General features: G+C 41.1%; 1 long non-coding RNA gene across 2 annotated transcripts in view; it reads right to left on the bottom strand.

Moving 5' to 3' along the window:
• Positions 1 to 20688, bottom strand: part of LOC140196663 (uncharacterized) — a 59353-nt gene that overhangs the window by 9404 nt on the left and 29261 nt on the right. The window lies entirely within an intron of this gene.

The raw sequence follows: 20688 nt of genomic DNA, 5'->3' as shown, positions 1-20688 counted from the left end.
AAATCATTTTCCAATCGAGGAATGTGGCAAGTTGTTTAAATTAAATACTTAGATTTTAAAACATGAAGTTAAATTTACAGCTCGGCATTTACAACACCATCATCCCCTCCAAACACATCAGTGAACTCCATATTCCGGGCCTCAATGCCCCCTTGTGAAATTGGATCCGAGATTTCCTCACTTGTAGACCCCGGTCAGTTCTGATTGGCAAAAGCATCTCCTCCACAATCTCCATAAGCAAAGGAGCACCAGAGGGATGTGTATTAGCCCCCACTCTACTCACTTTACACCTATGACTGTGTGGCTAAGTACAGCTCCAACACCATATTCAAGTTCACTGACAGCACCACTGTTGTGGGCTGTGTCAAAGGGGATGATAAATCAGTATACAGGAGGGAGACTGAAAACTTGGCTGGGTAGTGTAATAACAACAACCTGTCCCTCAATGTCAATAAAGCCAAGGAACTAGTTGTAGACTTCAGGAGAGGAAACCAGAGGACCATGAGCCAGTAATCATCAGAAAACCAGAGGTGGAGAGGGTCAGTAGCTTTAAATTCCTGAGCGTCATGATCTCAGAGGACCTGTCCTGGACCCATCATATAAATATAATTTCAGAGAAAGCACGACAGTTCCTTTACTTCCTCGGGAGATTGTGGAGATTCAATATGTCATCAAAAACCTTGGCAAACCTCTATAGAATGTGGTGAAAAGAGTGTTTACTGGCTGAGTAACAGCCTGGCGTGGAAACACTAATGTCTTTGAGAGGAAAATAGTACAGAAGGTAGTGGATTTGGCCTAGTACATCACCGGTAAAATCCTCCCAACCATCGAGCACGTCTACATGAAACATTGCCATAGAAAAACAGTATCCATCATAAAGATCCTCACCACCCAGGCCATGCTCTTTTTTCACTGCAGCCATCAGGTAGAAGGTACAAGAGCCTCAGGACTCGCACCACCAGGTTCAAGAACAGTTACTATCCCTCAACCATTAGGCTCTTGAATAAAAGGGGATAGCTACACTCATTTAAGGACTCTGTTGTATTGTTAGTTCGTGCTCATTATATCTGCATTTGTACAGTTTGTTTATACTTACAGTTCTGATGTGTACCGTTTACAGTCACTGTTCTATAGATTTGCTAAGTATACCCGCAGAGAAAGAATCTCAGAGTTGTATGCGGTGACATGGATGTACTCTGATAATAAATTTTACTCTGAACTTTTAAAGAGTTTTTTCAAATGCTGATGAGTAAAGCACTGAAACTGCCTCTCCAAAGGCTGGCACAATAGTCGTTCCAAGGATAAATATCATGCCCATAGCAATGAGCACTTGAGGTCTTTGGTATTCAGTGAGAGCTGTCAGGCATATTCTGTCCCCGTGAAGAAATCAGACAAGGACAGAAACAAACTAGCCTATAGCTACAGAAAACACAAAGGCTATTGAACAAGGTCAAAGCAATCTCATCTCTTACCTCTCACAATATCCTATCAAGCCCTGGGGACTTGCCTGTTTAACTTTCTTTACCTCCTTGTTTATCTCAAAATGCCCTAGCAAATTAGCATGCTCTATGCTGATCTCCCAGTGCTCCAAATCCTTCTTCTTGGTAAATACCAAAACAAAGTGCTCATTTAAGATCTCACCTGCATCCTCTGCATGCAAGAATATACTCCCTGTTTTATCCTGGAGTAGTCCTGCCCTGTCCCTAGCTATCTTCTTGTTCTTGGGGTACAGTCAGTGGCCACTTTATTAGCTTACACCTGTACAGCTGCTCATTAATGCAAATTTCTAATCAGCCAATCATATGGTAGCAACTCAATGGATAAAAACATGCAGATGTGGTCAAGAGGTTCGGCTGATGTTGGCGTTGTTTGACTGCATGCTTCCTCTTCACGGAAAAGGCTTTGGTTTGTTGTTGTTCCTTCTCGTTGGGGCTGTCATGGCTCCAGTATTTGGCAAGAATTTAGAAGCCAGCAGTTTCCATGGAGATAAGTGAAAACTGGAGCTGAATTAAACTTGAGCTCCCACATCTGAACAGTTGAGATGCAAAGTGAATCTTCATTGAATACTGCAAGAGTACAATGTTGAGAGGACAATGTTTTGGTTCAAGTCGACATGACCTGATTGTGGCTGTGTGGCTTATCTTCAAATCTAAAATGTTTGGATGTGGTACAAGCACAGGCTTTAGGTCTGTGTTATGGTGCAGTAAGATCATCTCCTCTTTCATCTTTACTGGTTGAAATGAGACAATTGCCTTATGTTGCAGAGGTTGAAGCTGATGTTAACAGACTGGAGTAATTTGAGGGGGCAAAGAAATGATCACCCTGTTAATGGTGTTTTGGAGGACTGTTGGAATAGCCCTTCCAAGGATAAGTATCACGCCCAAAGCAATGAGAACTTGAGGTCTTTGGTATTCAGTGAGAGCTGTCAGGCACATTCTGCCCACGTGAAGAAATCAGACAAGGACAGAAACAAACTAGCAGCAGACATTTAAAACATATGTCTGCTGTGGGAATTTTAAGCATTCAGAAGGAGAAAGCTTTCATGCTGAACGGAGCACACATAATGTCGCTATGACTGACTGTATTTATAATAAGCATGCTACCTCACTGACATTTATTACATTGCTTAAGCTGCATTTTCTGCAAAGACAGGATGTTCATGGTAATTTGATTTGATCACAACTGTTGCTTGATGTACTGTCGGAGAAATAAAGTTGCTTAATGTTTTGATCAGAGCTCATCGAACTAAAGAACAAATAAAACTGTCTGTGAAAGCAGTGGCGTTGTACTGGAACACATGTGCTTACAAAAGATAAGCTTTCTCAGCTCTAAGCAACTGAAAACGGAACCAAACCAACCAGATTAAATCATAAGTGAGGCCATGGTAAGAAATACGCATGATACATAAAGCAGGTCATTCAATGTCTTATGTTTTCATTCAATGAATTTGTGGTTGAACTTTTACCTTAGTGTCACTTTCCTGCACTATCTTAATATTCTCTCAATCCCTTAATATCCAAAACACATCAGTCTCCACTTGTGGACATCTCCAAGTTGAATTACACCAATTAGGAAGCTTAGCTGTGTCCTTTCTATCATGATTCACCCATGCAACTACAGTGATTATATTTTATTATTTGCAACAGGGTTGCACCTAATGATACAATTCCTATGCAACACTCCTTTCAGAGCACTGCAGGGAACTTGGACAATGTTTTCATCAGGGTCTGTTGATCGGCACTTATGGGACCAAGTGGTTTTGGTCCTCTTGGGGGCCAAAAGAAAGAGGCATGCAGGAAAGTGAAAACTAAGCTAAATTCTGGGATCACCCCACACTGCAATCGTGACCTCAGGTGCTGTCTATGTGGAGATTGCACATTCTCCATGAACCACGTGTGTTCCTTTGTGTCCTCTAGTTTCCTCCCATACTCCAGGTTAATAGATTAACTGGCCAACACAAAGTGTCCCTGCTGGGTGGATGAATGATAGAAGTTGGTAGAGTTAGGGAGAATGGGATTAATATGGGTTTACTGTGCAGCAAAGGGCCTGTTTCTGCATGGTGTCTCTCTATGACACTCTGACTCTATCTTAACATTTAACTGGCGGGTCCGAAATTTCACATTTCCAAGTTTATTGACAATACTAACAAAGGTGGGATACTGATTAGGGAGGAGGATATAAAGAGGGATGTAGTCGATGGGAATAGGCAGTTTAAATGGCTTAGCACAGGCTAGATGGCCAAATGGCCTGTTTCTGTGTTGTACTTTTCTATGACTCTGTGTCCAAGTGAATGGTTGAGAAAATCATAGACAGAATATAAAGTGGGAAATTGTGAGATCCTGCACTTTGGGGCTCAAAACTGAAAAGCAAAGTATTTGTTAACTAGTGAGAGGTTGGATAGAGATGATGTTCAAAATAATCAATGTATGCTTAAACACAAGTTGCTGAAGGCCAACTCAGGCAGGTACAGAATGTGATTAAGACAGCAAATGGCATGTCAGCCTTTATTAATAGGCAATATGAGTAAAGGAATAGGAAGTCTCATTACAACTGTGCAGAGCCTTAGCAAGACAGTGCTTGTAATATCATGTACAGTTTTAGATACCTTACCTAAGAAAGGATGCACTTGTAATAAAGGGAGAACAGCGAAAATTCATTGGCTCCATACACGGAGGGCTTGCTACTGGAACGATGACATTGTGGCCATTACAGAGACTTGTGATGTCTCAGGAACAGGACTGTCTGCTGAGTGTGCCAGGCTTCAGATGTTTCAAAATGGACAAGGAGGGAGGCAAAGAAAGTGGAAGAGTAGCATTGCTGATCAGAGATAGTGTCACGGCTGCAGAAAAGGAGGAAATCATGGAGGGATTACCCATTGAGTCAGTGTGGGTGGAAGTCAGAAACAGGAAGGGGTCAATAACCCTACTGGGTGTTTTTTTATAGACCCCTCAATAGTAACAGGGACATTGAGGAGCAGATAGGGAGGCAGATTCTGGAATGGTGAAATAATAATAGTTGTTGTGATGGGAGATTTTAACATTCCTAATATTGACTGGCATCTCCTTAGAGCAAGAGGTTTAGATGGGGTGGAGTTTGTTAGGTGTGGTCAGGAAGGTTTCCTGATGCAATATGTAGATAAGTCAACTAGAAGGGAAGATGTACTTGATCTGGTATTGGGAAATGAACCTGATCAGGTGTCAGATCTCTCAGTGGGAGAGCATTTTGGAGATAGTGATCACAACTCTATCTCTTTTACCATAGCACTGGAGAGGGATAGGAGCAGACATTTAATTGGGGTAGGGGGAAATATGATGCTATTAGGCAGGAACTTGGGAGCATAAATTAGGAGCAGATGTTCTCAGGGAAATGCATGGCAGAAATGTGGCAAATGTTCAGGGAACATTTACATGGTGTTTTGCATAGATATATTCCATTGAAGCAGGGAACGGATGGTAGGGTAAAAGAACCATGGTGTACAAAGAATGTGGAAAATCTATTTAAGAAGAAAATAAAAGCTTACGAAAGGTTCAAGAAGCTAGGTACTGACAGAGTTCTAGAAAAGTACAAGGTTGCCAGGAAGGAGCTTAAGAATGAAATTAAGAGAGCTAGAAGGGGCCATGAGAAGGTCTTGGCGAGCAGGATTATGGAAAACCCCAAGGCATTCTACAAGTATGTGAAAAGCAAGAGGATGAGTTGCGTGAGAATAGAACCAATCAGGAGCAATAGTGGAAAAGTGTGCATGGAGTCAGAGGAGCTAGAGAAGGCACTTAATGAATATTTAGCTTCAGGGAAAAAGACTTTGGTAGTTGTGGACTGAAATACTTGAGCATATAGACATTAAGAAAGAAGATGTGCTGGAGCTTTTGAAAAGCATTAAGTTAGTTAAATCACCAGGACCAGATGAAATATACCCCAGGCTACTGTGGGAAGTGAGGGAGGAGATTGCTGAGCCTCTTGCAATAATCTTTACGTCATCATTAGGGACGGGAGAAGTACCAGAGGACTGGAGGGTTGTAAATGTTGTTCCTTTGTTCAAGAAAGAGAGTAGAGATAACCCAGGAAATTATAAACCAGTGAGTCTTACTTCAGTGGTGGACAAGTTGTTGGAGAAGATCCAGACAGTAGGACTTATGAGCATTTGGAGAGACATAATCCGATTAAGGATAGTCAGCATGTCTTTATCAAGAGCAGGTTGTGCTTTATGAGCCTGATTGAATTCTTTGAGGATGTAACAAAACACATTGATGAAGGTAGAGCAGTGGATGTCGTGTATATGCATTTCAGTAAGGCATTTGATAAGTTTCTCCATGCAAAGCTCATTCAGGAAGTAAGGAGGCATGAGATCCAAGAAGACTTTGCTTTGTGGATCCAGAAATGGCTTGCCCACAGAAGGCAAAGGGTGGTTGTGGATGGTTCATATTCTGCATGGAGGTCAGTGACCAGTCTTGTTCCGCAGGGATCCGTTCTGAGATCCCTACTCTTTGTGATTTTTGTAAATGACCTGGATGAGGGAGTAGAAGTGTGGGTTAGTGAGTTTGCTGCTGACACGAAGGTTGGGGGTGTTGTGGATAGTCTGGAGTGTTGTCAGAGGTTACAGCAGGACATCGATAGGATGCAGAACTGGGCCGAGAAGTGGCAAATGGAGTTCAACCCAGAAAAGAGTGAAGTGGCTCATTTTAGTAGGTCAAATTTGAAGACAGAATATAGTATTAATGTTAAGACTCTTGGCAGTGTGGAGGATCAAAGGTATCCATAGGACACTCAAAGCTGCTGCGCAGGTTAACATTGTTGTTAAGAAGGCATATGGTGTGTTGGCATTCATCAACCATGGGATTTTGAGTTCCAGAGCCTTGAGGTAATGTTACAGCTATATAATACCTTGGTCAGACCCTACTTGGAGTTCTGTGTTCAGTTCTGGTGACCTCACTACATGAAGGATGTGGATACTATAGAAAGAGTGCAGAGGAGATTTACAAGGATTTTGCCTGGATTGGAGAGTGTTCCTTTTGAGAATAGATTGAGTGAACTTGGCCTTTTCTCCTTGAAGCGACTGAGGATGAGAGGTGACCTGATGAGAGGCGTTGATCATGTGGATAGCCAGATGTTTTTTCTCAGGGCTGAAATGGTTAACATGGGGGTGGGGGGGCATGGGCAGGGGAGAATAGTTTTAAGGTGCTTGGAAGTAGGTACAGAGGTCCATGTCAGGTGTAGGTTTTTCACACAGGTCTTCTCCACTGGATGAGGAATAGAGGATTAGGAGGCATTGTTTCAGAATAAAGGACTGAGCCATTTAAGATTGGAATTAGACAGTTTCCTCAATCAGAGGGGTTGAACTTTTGATACTGAAGCTTTGTGAGGATTGCATTCTTTCAAACCTCAGCTCAATGGACTTCTGGATCCTAAGGGAATCAAAGTTTATAAGGTTAGTGCTAGAAAATGGTACTGAGATGGAAGATCAGCCAGGAAATAAGTGAATGGTAGAACAAATTTAAACAGCTGCATAATTTACTCCTGTTCCTATTTCTTATGTTCCTGTAGAATGGTGCAAACATGATTCGGCATTTGCAACAGATGTTCAGGATAGAGGGATAGTACTCAACAACAAGGGTGCCATACATCACTTTGAAATAAATGGAGTGTTATCAGCAATGTATTTCCAGTTATTTCAAAATGACTGGCAATTCTTAGTACAAACTGTAACTGTTATTTAGAGATAATTAGAAAAGCCTCCGTTTATGAAATAGTAATTGAAGTTGATATTGAGTGGTGAGAAGTGGTAAAACAAGTCAATAGTGTAATGAATGGGCTTTCCTAAATTGACCAAGATAGAATACAATAGCAGGGAGGATATGATGAAGGATCTCAGCCTGAAACATGGGTTCATTTCCCTCCAGAGCTGCTGCCAAACCTGCTGAGTTCCTCCAGCATTTTGTGTGTGTTGCTCAAGGATTCCTGCACCTGTGGAATCTTTTGAGTCACCTGAAAGTATGGTAAGGCAATAAATATTGAAAGAGTACTTAAGTGTGCACCTGAAGAGATAAAAATTGATCAAGTGTTGGAAAAAGAGCATTTTCAACACGTATAGACATGATTGCCAAAATGGTCTGCTCTGTTGTAAATTTTTTATGGTTCTCTGATAATAGGACATTATTAACTTGCATATGAGCAAGTGTGAAATTGTAAGTATCCAAAATAAAATGAATATTTAAGGTAAGTAACAGTTTAGAACTTGACAATAATTTGCCATTTTAAATGTAGATTTATTAAAGCTGAAATTGTTAGTGACATCAAAGCAAGATTTCAGAAACGTGAATTTGCAAACAAATAAATATAAAAAATCAGATATTAGTGCAAAGGTGGAACATTGGCCACACTGTGTAGAGGGATATTAATGTCGCTGTACAAGGCAGTATCCTCCAGAAAAGTCTAATAAATCTCCTTAAGTAATAGATTATTGATCTCAAATGTACTATCAAGGAAAGTCACTTCATCAGAAGAAAGAGATAAAATTATTTTAAACCAGTTGTGATGGAAACCTCAGAGCAAATTGCTTTGTTTGTCTTGTGATTCAAAGAATGCCTGCATCAGATGGGGTTGAAACAAATTCCTCAATCACGAACACACTGTAAAACTATTATAATTTTACAAGAAATTTTCTTTCCCTCTCTCGGTGGACCTTGGGTGTAATTAAAATTGACCCTTCCCCCATCTCCATTCACAGCAAAGTAACAGTTTTTCCCCTTCCCTCAATGATGAGAACAGGTTGATAACTTCAATACCAGAAATCAAGTTTATTTCACTTTGGTCAAAATGAACTTTAAATACAGAGAACATAAATGCATGAACAATCCAGCACAGGAATAGGCCCTCCAGCCCACTGTGTTGTGTCAGATTAGTTCCATTAGTAATCAAATGCTGAACTAAAGTAATCCCTTCTGCCTACACAATATCCACATCCTTCCATTGCCTGCGTATTTGTGAGCCTATCGAAGAGCCTCATGAAGCCTCTATTGTATTTGCCTCCACCACCACCCAGGCAGTGCATTCCAGGCAACCAACACTCACTGTGTAAAAAAAACTTGCCCCACACTTCTACTTTGAAATTATCCCCTCTCATCTTAAATGCATGCCCTCTAGTATCAGATATTTCAACCCTGAAATAAGGATACTAGCTGTCCACTCTATCATGCCTCTCATAATCTTAGGAACTTCTATAAGATTCCCACTCAGTCTCTGCTGCTGCAGAGAAAACCCCAGTTTGTCCAACCTCTCCTTATAGCACATGCCCTCTAATTCAGGTAACATCCTAGTAAACCTCTTCTGCACCTTCTCCAAAGACTCCATATCCTTCATATAATGGGACAACCAGAAATGAATACAATACTACAGATGCAGCCTAACTAGAGCTTTAGAAAGCTGCAATATAACTTCCTAACTCTTAAACTCAGTTACTAAACCAATAAAGGCAAACATACCATAAATCTTCTTTAGCACCTAAGAACCTGTGCAACCACTTTCTCAAATCTATTGACTTGGACCCTGAGATCCCTCTGCACATCAACACTGTTAAAGGTCTTGCCGTTAACAGTTACAGGCCCTTTACATTTGATCTCCCAAAATGCAACACACTTCATATTTTGGTCATGTTAAAATCCATCTGCCATTTCTACACCCATATCTGTAAATGATCTACGTCACATTGCATCCTTTGCCAGTCTTCATTATCCACAACACCACCAATCTGCAAACACAGAGAACAGAAGTCCCAGTACAGATCCCTGAAGGATACCACTAGTTACAGACCTCCCTCCAGAATAAGTCCCATTGACTACTATACCACTACCCTCTATCTTCTATGAACAAGGTAATTCCAAATCCCAACGATCAATTCACCATAGATCCTATGCATCTTAATCTTATGAATGAGCCTTCCAAGAGGGAACTTGTTAAACACTTGACTGAAATCCATGTAGACAACATCCACAGCTCTACCTTCATCCACAATCACCTTCATCATCTCCTCAAAAAACTCAATCAAGTTAGATAGACACAACTAAGCACAAAGCCATGCTAACTGTCCCTAATCAGGCCTTGGTTTTCCAATTGCTTATAAATTCTATCCTTAAAAATTCTTTCCAATAACTCCCCTGCCACTGACATGAGACTCACTGGTCTATAGTTTCCAGGATTATCCCTACTACACTTCTTGAATAATGAAATAACATTAGCTACTTGCCAATACAGCAGTACATTGCCTATAGCTACAGAAGACACAAAGACTATTGAACAAGGTCAAAGCAATCTCATCTCTTACCTCTCACAATATCCTATCAAGCCTTGGGGATTTGCCCTCTTTAAACACAAATACTCTGCAGATGCTGGGTTCAAAGCAACACTCACAACACGCTGGAGGAACTCAGAAGGTCGGGCAGCATCTGTGGAAACAATCAGTCAACGTTTTGGGCCGGAACCCTTCATCAGGACTGAAGAGGGAAGGGGCAGAGGCCCTATAAAGAAGGTGGGGGGGAGGGTGCCTTCTTTAACTTTCTTTACCTCCTTGTTTATCTCAAAATGCCCTAGCAAATTAGCATGCTCCATGCTGATCTCCCAGTGCTCCAAATCCTTCTTCTTGGTAAATACCAAAGCAAAATGCTCATTTAAGATCTCACCTGCATCCTCTGCATGCAAGAATATACTCCCTGTTTTATCCTGGAGTAGTCCTGCCCTGTCCCTAGCTATCCTCTTGTTCTTGGGGTACAGTCAGTGGCCACTTTATTAGCTTACACCTGTACAGCTGCTCATTAATGCAAATTTATAATCAGCCAATCATATGGTAGCAACTCAATGGATAAAAACATGCAGATGTGGTCAAGAGGTTCGGCTGATGTTGGCGTTGTTTGACTGCATGCTTCCTCTTCACGGTAAAAGCTTTGGTTTGTTGTTGTTCCTTCTCGTTGGGGCTGTTCATGGCTCCAGTATTTGGCAAGAATTTAGAAGCCAGCAGTTTCCATAGAGATAAGTGAAAACTGGCATTGAATTAAACTTGAGCTCCCACATCCAAACGTTTGAGATGCAAAATGAATCTTCATTGAATACTGCAAGAGTACAATGTTGAGAGGGCAATATTTTGGTTCAAGTAGACATGACCTGATTGTGGCTGTGTGGCTTATCTTCAAATCTAAAATGTTTGGATGTTGTACAAGCACAGGCTTTAGGTCTGTGTTATGGTGCAGTAAGATCATCTCCTCTTTCAGCTTTACTGGTTGAAATGGGACAGTTACCTTATGTTGCAGAGGTTGAAGTTGATGTTACCATACTGGAATAATTTGAGGGGGCAAAGAAATGATCAACCTGTTAATGGTGTGTTGGAGGACTGTTGGAAACATCACAGTCCTTTCAGATTTAGGTGGCTGGGTTCTCATCATGCTAGGAATATGGGTTTGCTGGATTGTGCAAATGCCTTATGCCTTAAGGCAAGGCATGAAGGATGTGCAAAAGCTTTTTTGGTAACCACCTTTTGTTTTTTCCTCAATGAATTTAATTGATTTTAATTGATTTGAAGTCCAAGAATTATGATATGCCTAAGAGTCTGTTGGTTCATCAATATGTTAAGGAAAATTATTGTGATATGTTAACCATGTTTACTGACAGATCAAAAGATAATTTAACTGGCAAAGTTGGTGTGGCTGTTTTTGTGTTTGAATTACAGCTAACCATAAAGAAATGTCTCGCCAACCATTTATCAGTGCATACAGCAGAATTGGTTGCCATAATTAGAACACAGAACATAGAAATTTACAGCATATTACAGGTCCTTCAGCCCATATTGTTGTGCCGACCATATAATCTACTCTAGAAATTGCCTAGAATTACCCTAGCACATAGCCCTCTAATTTTCTATGTACCTATCAAAGAGTCTCTTAAAAGACCCTACTGTATCTGCCCTCTACCACTATCACTGGCAGTACATTCCACACACCCAACACTCTCTGTGTGAAAAACTTACCCCTTACATCTCTGTACCTACTTCCAAGCATGGTAAAACTATGCCCCCTCATGTTAGCCATTTCAGCCCTGGGGAAAAGCCTCTGAAATCCACACAATCAATGCCCCTGTACACCCCTGTCAGGTCACCTCTCATCCTCAGTCGCTTCAAGGAGAAAAGGCCAAGTTCACTCAACCTATTCTCCTGAGGCATGCTCTCCAATCCAGGCAACGTCCTTATAAATCTCCTCTGCACTCTCTCTATAGTATCCACATCCTTCCTGTAGTGAGGTGATCGGAACTGAACACAGAACAAGTGGGGTCTAACCAAGGTCTAATTAGCTGTAACATTAACTCACAGCTCTTGAACTCAATTCCACGGTTGATGAGTGCCAATACACCATACGCCTTCTTAACAACACTGTCAACCTGCACAGCAGTCCTTAGTATCCTGTGGGCATATGAACATGGACCCCAAGATCTTTCTTATCCTCCACACTGCCAAGAGTCTTAATATTAATACTATATTTTGTCTTCAAATATGACCTACCAAAATTAACTACTTCACACTTACCTGGGTTGAAGTTCATCTGCCACTTCTCAGCCCAGTCCTGCATCCTATCGATGTCCTACTATAACTTCTGACAGCCCTTCACACTATCCACAATAGCCCCAACCTTTGTGTCATCAGCAAACTCACTAACCCACACTTCCACTCCCTCATCCATGTCATTTGTAAAAGTCACAAAAAGGAGGGGTCCCAGAATAGATCCCTGCAGAACATCACTGGTCACTAACCTCCATGCAGAGTACGAACCATCCACAACCATCTTTTGCCTTCTGTGGTCAAGACACCTCTGGATCCACAAGACAAGGTTTCCTTGGATCCCATGCCTCCTTACTTTGTGAATGAGCATGGGGAACCTTATCAAATACCTCACTGAAATCCATATACACTACATCCACTGCTCTACCTTCATCAATGTGTTTTGTTACATCCTCAAAGAATTTGATCAGGATTGTAAGGCACGATCCACCCTTGACAAAGCCATGTTGACTATCTCTAATCAGATCATGTCTCTCTAAATGCTCATAAATCCTGCCTCTCAGGATCTTCTCAACAACTTGCCCACCACTGAAGTAAGACTCACTGGTTTATAATTTCCTGAGTTATCTCTACTCTCTTTCTTGAACAAGGGAACAACATTTGCAACCCTCCAATTCTAGCAATTCACAGTCCCTATTAATAATGCAAAAATCATCGCCAGATGCTCAGCAGCCTCCTCTCTCGCTTCCCACAGTAGCCTAGGGTATATCTCATCCAGTCCTGGTGACTAATCTAACCTAATGCTTTTCCAAAGCTCCAACGCATCCTCTTTCTTAATGTCTATATGTTTCAGTCTGCTGTGAGCCACCCCTACAATTGCCAAGGTCCTTTTCCCTGGTGAATACTAAAGCAAAGTACTCATTAAATACCTCCATTAGCTCCTCCGAATCCATGACCGTTTCCAATATCGCACCCGATTGGTCCTGTTCTTACGCAGCTCATCCTTTTGCTTTTTACATAATTGTAGAGTGCCTTGGAGTTTTCTTACATCCTGCTCACCAAGGTCTTCTCAGGGCTCCTTCTAGCTCTCCTAATTTCATTCTTAAACTTCCTCCATGCAACCTTTCACTTTTCTAGAACTTTATCAGCATGTAGTTTCTTGAACCTTTCATAAGCCTCTATTTTCTTCTTAACTAGATTTTCTACATACACCATGGTTCTTTAACTCCACTATCCTTTCCGTGACTCAGTGGAACATGCCTATGCAAAACGCCATGCAAATATTCCCTGAACACTTGCCACATTTCTGCTGTGCATTTCCCTGAGAACATCTGCTCCCAATTTATGCTCCCAAATTCCTGCCGAATAGCATATTTCCCCTTACTCCAATTAAGTGTTTTCCCAAATTGTCTGCTCCTATCCATCTCCAGCGCTATGGTAAAAGAGATTGAATCACTATCTCCAAAATGCTCTCCCACCGAGAGATCTGACACCTGACACCTATCAGATCAAGTACAGCCTCTCCTCTAGTTAGCCTATCTATATATTGCATCAGGAAACCTTCCTGACCACACCTAACAAACTCCACCACATCTAAAGCCCTTGCTCTAAGGAGATACCAGTCAATATTAGGGAAGTTAAAATCTCCCATCACAACAACTCTATTATTATTTCACCATTCCAGAATCCATCTCCCTATCTGCTCCTCAATGTTCCTGTTACTATTGGGGGGTCTATAAAAAACACCCAGTAGACTTATTGCCCCCTTCCTGTTTTTGACTTCCACCCACACTGACTGAGTAGATAATCCCTCCATGACTTCCCCTTTTTCTGCAGCCATGACACTACCCCTGATTAGCAATGCTACTCTCCCTCCTCTTTTGCCTCCCTCCCTGTGCTTTTTAAAACATCTAAAGCCCGGCACACTCAGCAGCCATTCCTCCCCCTGAGACATCCAAGTCTCTGTAATTGCCACAATGTCATAGTTCCACGTATTGATCCATGCTCTAAGTTCATCCACCTTGTTTACGATACACCTTGCATTAAAATAGACACATCTCAAACCATCAGGCTGGGTGCATCTTTGCTCTATCATCTGCCTTACAAACTCCCTACCTGCTATCTCTACTTGTGCTCCAACCTCCCCATCCTCCGTCTCTTCACTTCAGTTCTCACCCCGCTGCAAATCTAGTTTAAACCCTCCCCAATAGCATTAGCAAACCTCCCCTTCAGGATATTGGTTCCTCTCAGATTTAACTGCAACCTGTCTTTTTTTGTACAGGTCACACCTGCCCCAGAAGAGGTCCCAATGATCCAGAAATCTGGATCCCTGCCCTCTTTTCCAATCCTTCAGCCTATGCATTTATCCGCCACCTCACTCTATTCCTATTCTCACTGTCATGTGGCACAGGCAGCAATCCAGAGATTATTACCCTTCAGGTCCTGCTTCTCAGCTACCTTCATAACTCCCTGTATTCTGTTTTCAGGACCTCCTCCCCTTTTCTACCTATGTCATTGATACCAATATGTACCACCACCTTTGGCTGCTCGTCCTCCCATCTCAGGTTATAGTGGACACATTTAAAAACGTCACAAACACTGGCACCTGAGAGGCAAACTACCATCTGTGTTTCTTTTCCACATATACAGAATCACCCATCTGTCCCCTTAACTATGGAGTCCCCTATTACTGCTGCCATCCTCTTCCGTTGCTTACCCTTCTGAGCCACAGGGCCAGACTCAGTGCCAGAGGCACGGCCACTTTTTCTTCCCCCAGTAAGGCTGCCCCCCACCCCACCCCGACAGTACTCAAAATGGAGTACTTATTGTTAAGTGGTACAGCACAGGGGTGCTCGCCACAACCTGATGCTCTCCTGACACTCACCCACTTATCTGTCTCCTGTGGCTCTGGTGTGACTATCTGCCTGTAGCTCCTACCGTTCACCTCCTCACTTTCCCTAACAAGCCAAAGGTCATCAGGCTGCAGCTCCAGTTCCCTAACTCAATCTCTAAGGAGCTGCAGCTTGATATAGCTGGTGCAGGTGTGGCCATCAGGGAGGCTGGAAATCTCCCAGATAGCCCACATCTGATACCCAGAGCAGAAAACTGGCCTTGCAGTCATACCCACTATTCTTAAGTTAGAGGGGAAAAGAGATATAAAAGTAACATACCTCACTACCTCGCCTAGGCCCATCCTTGCCAAAGCCCCGTTGAGCCAAAGCCCTACTACTCTGACTCGCGCTACTCCAATAACTGCTCCTTTGATGACTGCTCCTCCAGGCAGTGTCTCCCTTTTATCCTGGAATCTTCTCAGCAGCCTTGCGCAATGACAAGCCAATGCATCTGCACACCTCTCCCAATCGAATCTCCTGCTGAAAGAAACTCCTTGCTTTTTAAATCTTCTCAGCTTACAGAAGGCAGAGGAAATTTTGGGCTTACAGTAGGTGGAGGAAACTTGACCTTGCAAAGTCGTATTTTGCTTAGATTCTTTTTCCATTCTGATTAGTATTAAAACAAGTCATTGCAGCAGTAGGTCAGATTTACTGCTGGAAGCCCTTCAAACTTTATTTCATATTCAAAGTATTGGTTTACACATCCCCTTCTTATGGATCCATGCACAGAGATGCAGAGAGGAATGAACGGGTTGATTGTCTGGCCAAAAAAGGCTGTTAAAAGTTCATCTGTAGATATAGACCTTCCACTTAGCAAATCAAAAACTAAGAGGTTGGTGGGACTAAGAATTAGGGGATTATGGCAAGACTTGTGGGACAATGGCATAGGAGTGTGTAGGTTTTATCATCATTATGAAACAGTTGAACACATTCTTTCACAATGTGAAACATATAAGGTTGAAAGAAAGCAAATGTAGGCTGTTCATCTCTGTTCTAAATGGATGTCCCTCTATTCCGAGACTGCATCCACTAGTCCTAGAGTCACCAGCTGGGAACCATCATCTCCACACCCTCTCTACCTAGGCTTTTCCACATTTGATAGGTTTCAATAAAATCCTCTGTCATCCTTCTAAATTCCAGTGAGTACAAGCCCAAGCCATCAAATATTTCTCATACAATAATCCTTTCATTCCAGGAACCATTCTCAAGAACCTCCTCTGAAACCTCTCCAATGTCAGCACTTCCTTTCTAAGATAAGGGGCCCCAAACTGCTCTCAATGCTCCAAGTGAGGCCTCACCAGTGCCATATAAAGCCTTAGCATCACACCCTCTAATCCTGTTGAAATGAATGTTAACATTGCATTTGCCTTCCACACGACTGACTCAACCTGCAAGTTAACCTTCAGGGAGTACAGCAGGAGGACTCCCAAGTCCCTTTCCACCACATATTTTTGAATATTCTGCCCATTTTGAAAATAGTCTATGCTTTTATTCCTTCTACCAAAGTGCATGACCATACACTTCCCAACACTGTGTTCCATCTGCCGCTTTTTAGTTGCCTTCTGTTAGTCTTTAAATGTTTCCCAATTCTCTTCCCTCCCACTATTTTTTCTCTATTATATGCCTTCTCTTTTGCTTTTACATTGTTTATGTTGTTTCCCTTGTCAGCAAAGGTTGCATCATCCTGCCTTTAGAATACTTCTTAATTGGGATATATCTATTCTGAGCCTTTTGAATTGCTGCTAGTGTCTCTTTCTAATCAACTTTGACTAGCTTCTCTCTCATGCCTCTATAATTCCCTTTGCTCCACTCTAATACTGATACATCTGACTTTAGATTCTCCCTCTCAAATTGCAGGGCATGATTACTGACTCCTAAAGGTTCCTTTACTTTAAGCTGCCTAATCAAATCTAGTTCATTACACAACACCCAATCTGGAATAGCCTTTCCTTTAGTGGGCTCAATCACAAGTTGCTCTGAAAAGCTATCTTGTAGGCATTTTACAAATACACTCTCTTGGGATCCAGCACCAACCTGGTTTCCCGACTCTCCTGTTGTAATTTATAGCCCTCATCCTTGCTATTTTTCAGAGGCCTTTATATAATTCCATCAGGGTCTTTTTACCCTTGCAGTTTATTAACTCTACCCACAAGGATTCTACATCTTCTGATCCGACATCACCTCTTTATAAGGATTTGATTACATGTTTTACCAACAGAGCTACACCATGTCTTCTACCTATCTGCCTATCCTTTCGATAGAATGTATATCCTTGGATGTTAAACTCCCAACTATAATTTTTTTTCAGCTACAATTCAGTGATGCCCACAATGTCATACCTACCAATGTTTAACTGCACCTCAAGGTCATCCACCTTATTCCATATACTTCATGCATTCAGATATAACACCTGCAAACCTGTATTTGTCACCCTTTGCAATTTTGTCCTCATGTTATACTGCAACTCATCCACTGACTGCAAATTTGCCCTATCATCTACCTGTCCTTCCTGACAGTCTCTCTGCACACTGCATCTAGTTGTATACCATCTGCCCCATCCTCACCCAATCACTCTGGTTCCCATTCCCCTGAGTTTAAACCTTCCCCAACATAAGCTACATAAGGTGCCTAATAAAGTGTCCACTCTGTGTACTTATAGAATGCCTTGAGATTCTTTGGAATCCTACTTGCCAATGATTAGGAAAGCCCCTCCTGGATCTCATACTTCTCGAGTTCTTTTTCCGGCTTCTTTGTAAATGAGCTGTGTTTGATTTTAACTTTTTATGTATTATAGTGGGAAAATTAATTATAATGCACCTTCAACTGGACACAGAGGCATCTGTTGCAAAAGGCCATGAAGGTCCTAGCATAGAAATGGAGTCATGAGGAACTGTTTTGCTGGATTATCCTATATTGCTGCTAGTCATACCCTGATATTTCATCAAAATGCCTAGAGATCTTGATGCTGGAGGATATGAAGACCCTGCAGCAGATAGTGAGGTCAGCTGAGAAGATCACTGGGGTCTCTGTTCCCGCCATCACGGACATTTATACCACACGCTGCATCCAAGAAGCAAACAGCATTATGAAGGACCCCACGCACCCCTTATATAAACTCTTCTCCCTCCTGCCATCTGGAAAAAGGCACCAAAGCATTCGGGCTCTCACGACCAGACTGTGTAACAGTTTCTTCCCCCAAGCCATCAGACTTCTCAATACCCAGAGCCTGGCTTGACACCAACCTACTATACCTTCTACTGTGCCTACTGTCTTGTTTATTATTTATTGTTATTTATTGTAGTGCCTGCACTGTTTTGTGCACTTTATGCAGTCCTGGATAGGTATGTAGTCTAGTGTAGTTTTTATGTTTTTTCTTACGTAGTTCAGTGTAGTTTTTGTATTGTTTCATGTAGCACCATGGTCCTGGAAAACATTGTGTCATTTTTATTATGTTCTGTACCAGCAGTTATGGTTGAAATGACAATAAAAAGTGACTTGACTTGACTTGACTTGATGACAGACAAGCCCAATACTTACATCACCACAGATCCACACACCTAAATCAAGGTTTGCTGGATAAAATCCGAGGTTGGCATTCAAACTCTAAGACAAAGAAAACAATTGTGGATCTATGCAACAATTCACCACCCCCACTGAAATCAACTAACACCACACAGCTATGGAATTCAACCCCTGAGCATCCCTTTTTAACATTGTTCACCTTGCTGTTCATGAAATATGATTGAGGAACACAAAGTCAATTTTTAAGTTTAAAGGACATGTCATCCAACACTTTTGTGAAAAACACAAAAGAATCTAATCAAAAACCTAATGTTAAATATGATTGGATAGATTTTGCATGGTTTGCATGTTGTCCTGGGTTCTTTATGTATACAATACACATATGCACATGGCTCTCTGAATGTTTGCAGTGATATCTAATGGAACGTGTTGCTTACTTTAGCAGTTTTGGATCACAGTCCAATGTAATCCCTAACCACTTAGCTCTCCCCAAAATACTAGATTGCAAACTCTTTGGTGCCTGACCTTCAAATTACTTTTCCTCACCCCAACTAAAGGTTCAGCTTCCCAAAGTATCAGGGCCCTTCTCAAATCCACACTCCACCCAACCACCATATCAGAATTAGCAAAAGAAAGCAGTTGTGGGCATTTCCATATTATACCATGGGATTCCTACAGGATGGAATATTGCCACACACAAAACAGACATGATACAGCCACAGGTTATCAGATATATTTAACTACTGATCTGCCAAATCACTGAGTAATGGCTACTGGGCAGAATGAGCACACAGACCCAGCAGTAACAGCAACTTACCCAAGGAATCCTAATTAAAAATGGTGCACAATTTATATTTTAAGAGTAATTATAATAACCAGGCTGTAAGAGATTATTATTTCCAGCTAAATCTGAGTAAAGTCTTTCATATAAAATCTTTAAACTGGATTTTCCCTGAATTAAATCTAATACATCCCATCTATATTTTCAGTGATGTTGTATCTACTTTAATAAACTGTTCACACTTCATATCAATAGCATTACAATTTTATCAACACCTACAAAATCTTATATTTTTAGCTTTAAATCTTCTCATTATTTTCCTTTGATAGGACAGGTATACTTAAACCTGTATTGATCCTGGATGTAAAGTGTAACCTAGCTTTTATGTTGCAATTAAAATAAGAACAGAGTCCAGATTGTACATTATAATGAAGAAGTTTGGACATTTTAACTTGTTGAATTGAAAACTGCATCAATGAGGGTTAATTAAATCTCCCAGCATGCAAGTATAAATGAAAGCAATTCACAGCTAATGATTTTCTCTGATGGGTATTTGAGTTCAAATAACATGACTTCTACCCTTGGTTTTTCAAATTTAATTCACTTTTTTCAGGTTAGTGAAGCCAGGATGTGATAAAAAATGATGTGATCTGTGGAGTGGGGAGGTTTCTCTCAGAATTGTTGGTTAGGCCAATCAATATCTGATGCCTACAAGCATGAACAATATGTCCATTATTACCTTAAAATGGCAAGGAAACTCCAAGATTATATAGGTCATACTGAAAGTAAACCACTTCAAAAATTTATAATGTAATAGATTTCCTCAAATTTTGTGCAATTTGTTTTCCTTTCCTATGAATTAGTTGAACCTTGAAAGATCTGGTTCCAGAAATATGAGTTCTAATCACTGTTGGAATCTTCCTCAATTTCCAAAATTTCCTTGGTAAAGAAGCAAAGGCATGACAAAATCTAATGTTCAATAAGTGAAGCAGGAAGCCATAAATGGTGAAGAACAGAAGGAAACCAGAGTCAAAGACCATGAGAATAGATATTGGAAAAGGATAAGCTCAGACACAGCAACACAGGTGTAACAAAATAGATAAGAAATCTACATTTGTGATGTACACTAAACACTCCCTCAGGAGATTATCAGTAAGTGAAAAATCATTACACTCCCTCTGTACATCGCTTATCTTTCACTATTATTCTACAAATCAATCTAATTTGTGTACCTTGATTATACCATAACTTGATTTAAATCTGCATAATCAAATAACTTATTCAGATTGAAGAACTCACCATGGAGTTACGCAGAAACAGTTGAAATAATACAGACGTGGAATTCAATTAGAAACCATGAATTTTTAAATAATTCTCTCCGATTAAATGTGCATGGTGCAATCTCGTGAAGGGAAAATAACTCTGAGAGCTGAATGCTGAACAAAACCAAGTAAAGCTACAAA

This window comes from Mobula birostris, chromosome 4, assembly GCF_030028105.1.
Source record: "Mobula birostris isolate sMobBir1 chromosome 4, sMobBir1.hap1, whole genome shotgun sequence".
NCBI lineage: Eukaryota > Metazoa > Chordata > Chondrichthyes > Myliobatiformes > Myliobatidae > Mobula > Mobula birostris.
Note: the sequence above shows the minus strand (reverse complement) of the source record. Positions and strands in the feature narration are given on the sequence as shown.